The sequence below is a fragment of the Nelusetta ayraudi genome, unplaced genomic scaffold (assembly GCF_046127955.1).
Source record: "Nelusetta ayraudi isolate G7.1 ecotype Tasmania unplaced genomic scaffold, CSIRO-AGI_Nayr_v1 ptg000052l, whole genome shotgun sequence".
Lineage (NCBI taxonomy): Eukaryota > Metazoa > Chordata > Actinopteri > Tetraodontiformes > Monacanthidae > Nelusetta > Nelusetta ayraudi.
This window is the reverse complement of record NW_027466102.1, coordinates 7,393,092-7,397,556: the sequence shown is the minus strand read 5'-3', so window position 1 is coordinate 7,397,556 and position 4,465 is coordinate 7,393,092.

Below are 4,465 nucleotides of genomic sequence, written 5' to 3'. Positions count from 1 at the left end.
AGGCTTTTTATAACGGCACACCCCCTTCCCTCCTGGCTCAACCCCTCCGGTTTCCGACCCCCTCCACCCCCTTACCAACACACACACAGACACGCACGCACACCCTCCTCCCCTCCCTCTCTCCAGTCACATCACCATAGAAGGAGGAGTTCTGGGAAGAGGGTGGATTCCCCCCCATTCCGTCACGCACAAAACTCCCGAGCGCGGCCCCCCCGGGCCGCTGACGTAGGCAGCCGCCGCTTACGCCACCGGTTTCGCCCTCATTGAGCCAACTAATGGGGCTCTAAATATATGCATCATCCGCCCAGAGATTGATCTGCAGTTTTTTTCCTCCTTTCCTTTATTATCTCCAAGGTGTCCAAAAAAAACCAACAACACCAAAAAACACATCCTTGACGCTGACCTGCCGCCAAGGTCAGAGGAAACAAAGCCTGTCGGAATTAGATGTTTACTCCCGTAAATGTAAATTTTAATAGAGAGCGGGTGGGCGGTCTCTCCGAGAGGGTTCGTCCTTCGTGACCGGGGCGCAGAATCTGGCCTTTTCGTCCCTGGATACTATTATTTTTCGAAGGATCATTGATTAACCATGCGAGGCAGTCCAAGGTTTTTTTTTTCTTCCATTTGGTAGACAAAAACAACTCTGCCCTTTCACACCGGCAGATAAAAAACCTAAAAAAAAAAACCTATAATAAGGTCCTCTCTTAGTGATTTTGGCCAAGGCTGCACCAGAATTCATGAATTTTATCTGCCCTGCTGCAGCTCTAGACTCTATTTTCTACATTGGCCACTTGTGATGAAAACGAGGGAATGGCAGCAGGATGATCTGGGCCTTCTTTTTCATATTTCTTGCTAGATCTATCTATCTATCTATCTATCTATCTATCTATCTATCTATCTATCGAGCTGAAGTGCGACTGAACAGTGTCCATTTAAGAGATGGACTAAGCGAAGGGCATGTTGATCTATCTATCTATCTATCTAAGTTTCGGCCTTACTTTTCAATTACGTGACAACAGGCTCTTTTGATTGTTCTATCGATGTTTGGAATGCCACCCATTCAACCATTTTTTCATCACCACTCATCTTGCACTCGGGGCCGGGGCGATGCTGCAGGCTGCCTCAGCTGGAGTTGCACTCTCAACAAGTTGATGGGTGACCTCGCCTGACAATTATTATTTTTTTGCCTATGGCAGATCAGTAAGGTTGTTTCCTGTGTGTCAGCGTGTAGAACTTAGCTTTAGTTTATATATATATTTACATATACATGTATATATGTTTGTACGTATATGTATGAATGTATGTATGTACTGTATGTATATATGTATGTATGTATGTGTGTACGTAGGTCTGTATGTATCTGTATATGTATGTATGTATGTATGTATGTGTATATGTATGTATGTATGTATGTAGGTATGTATGTATCTATATATGTGTATGTATATATGTATGTGTAAGTATACACATACATACATACATACATACGTACATATATATGTATAGGTATATAAATAGATATATTTATATATGTTAAATGTTGATTCAAAGTGGTAATTATGGTTTTGAAGAAGACAAAACTAGAAATAGGTCAGTGGGGAAATTTAAAGAAAAAAACTGACAGCAGGTAGGCAGCCACTGGCTAGCCTGCAAGTACCGGATTGCCTTCATTCATTGTGGCATGGATCCAGCAAAGGTGCTTTGAATAATCCTCTGGGATTTTGCGTCATTGTTAACATGACAGCAGCATGCTGTCAGATGCTCATCCGTTCTGCCAATTTACCATTTTGGTGAGGAGGTGTTGGTTTAAAGACGACGCAACACGTGCATGTGCATCCTATTGGTTGCAGATTGAGGCAAATATGGGGTTACACCTTGGACTATTCAGCGGTGGTAACCACTGCACCGGTGGAAACACATACATATACACTACATGTACTTATACAGAGTCAGCCAAAATAATGTATGCAAAAACTTATAAGCATAAACATTTAATTTGTATCAGTACTATTTATTTATTTTTAATATACATTTAGATACCTCTCTCAAAGTTGCTGATAACACTGTGTACTGTTGTACGATGTTTTGCCAACAGATGGCGTTACCCTCAAGTGTAGTTCGCCGCACACATAAATGTCTGGAAGCCAATGGCCACAACTTTTAGCACCTCTTGTAATTGTAGAGGCCAACGGTAACTTTTATTACTCTCGTATTGTCTGAATAAATTTAGAATTGAAATATTTATGCAAGTTTTTCCTTTCTTTTCCTGACATGTGTATACAATATGTTGGCTGATTCTGGATATATTTGAACATTTTCAGCACTATTATACACAGTTACTGCAGATTCTGTCACCACATCCATACACATTCAATCTCCAGTTTCCATCGCATCCAAGAGGTGTTCATTGTACTCTAACGTCTGCATAGACCATCAGAGTACATTGGTTTGAGATGGCTAGGTAGGTTTTTCCTGCTGGGAGTCACAATCAGAAGCTGGGCACTCGCTCGGTGCTCGTAAAGAAATGGACGTGGTCAGCAGCAATAGTTGAATAGGCTGCAGCATCTAAAAGTCAGCCAGCTGGTGTAAGAACACCAGACTGTGCCAAGAAAATATCTGCCGCACCATTACACCAGCTGCAGTATTAGCAGCAGCATCAGCAGCAGTGGCTACGACGGATGCTTTCACACCATTTTGACAAAATTCCGACCCTTACACTTTAAATGTCACTGCTGAAACCAATACTCACACATTGCATCTCTCAGAAGAAAGAATCAGTTTAAATTGCAACCCTCTAGCGTCACAGAAACTGTTAGCGCCTTGTTTTGGCGAGTCCTGTCAAAATAGGCACTTTGACGAGTTGGTTCAGTGGCAGAATGCTTGAAAATGAACAATTTTTTTCCAGGAGGCGAAGGACACCTAAGCTGCAGGAAAGAGAGTGTTAAAACACTTTTTGACCTAATAAAGATACAATGACACAAAGCCATTAAAGAAAGTCTGCAATATAATTCACATAAATCTGTTCCGCAAGAAATAAGAACTATTCAAGTCCTTTTTATTTTTCTTAAAATCTCATATTTTGACGAACCACAATAAAAAGGTTAGTGACTACATCTTTAACGATCCATGAATACCTGTGCTAAACTTTATGTAGAGGGATACTGCGTCAATGAAATCATCTGATAGATGGTCTGTGACTGAAAATCTGTGCTTTACCTCAGCAACATTGTTTTTGTATGACCTTTTTGCTGTAAATCAAAAAAAGATGAACTTTGTGGAAAAATCTGTAAAATGAAGGTCTGCACAAAATCTTTCCTTAAATAGTTGCATCAACGCGAGTCATACTCAATCGTTTCCACCAAGGATTTGGGCGAAGTGCACGTCTGACCCATATAGGGTGAACATTGCCACCTCTAAGGGATCCTGCTGCAGAAACAGGTATCATAGCGGTTATTAAAATTAGGTTTTGATGGTACAGCTAAATATGCTCATTATGAGGTGGCATTCGTCTTAGCCGCCGGCAAAGGTGGATTCTGGCCCTGCGAGTGGTCTGATAGTGTAGATGAATTGGACACATTGACAGAACCCTCAGTGGGGATGAGATAAGGAGCCCAGAAGAACAAGCAGCCCTTCCAAGGCCTGTCTGTCATTGATATGGCCATTATCCACCGGCTGTCAGGGCTCCACAAATGTTTCCTCTCGTGGCCAAGCAACTGAGATTACCTTGACAACAGAGGGGGTCAAGTTTAACTCAACACGACACCCTATTCAGACTCACAGGTTTGCATTCAGTTGCTGGTTTATTAATTAATTAATAAAGTCAGAAAAATCAGACCAGCATAAATAACATCGCAGAATTTACAAGTGCAATTATTTTTCTGCCAGATTCTGCTAGCCTCCAGTCAAAGGCCAAAGTGTGTAAAATTTGGCCTGATTTATGATTTTCATATTGGTAAAGGCTTAATATACTGCATTGAAATAAAAGTAAGTTACAGTAGCACAAATAGTACATGTAGTACACATATACACATGAAGTATATATATATATATGTATATATATATATATGTATATATATATATATATATATATATATATATATATATATATATATATATATATATATATGTATACATATATATATATATACATATATATATATATGAGAATACACTTAGCAGTTAGCTGCGATCTTTCACCGACACGTTACATATTTAGGGTGAACGCTCACGTCCTCAAATACACCAACGAAGAAGAAGGTGGATAAGTTATCCAGGTTTGTGCTCGCAGGCCACCGTAGCTCACTGGCAAGCTCAGGAGAGGGAGGGTGAGAGGGTGAGCGCTGCAATCTGAAATGTAACCTCATGATGTCGCTGTTTCTTCCTCAAAACATTACACACCTCACCTTTAATCAAGTGTTTTAATACATTTTCAGGATGTTTTTTGTTTTCGTTGCTTGCGAAATTGCAT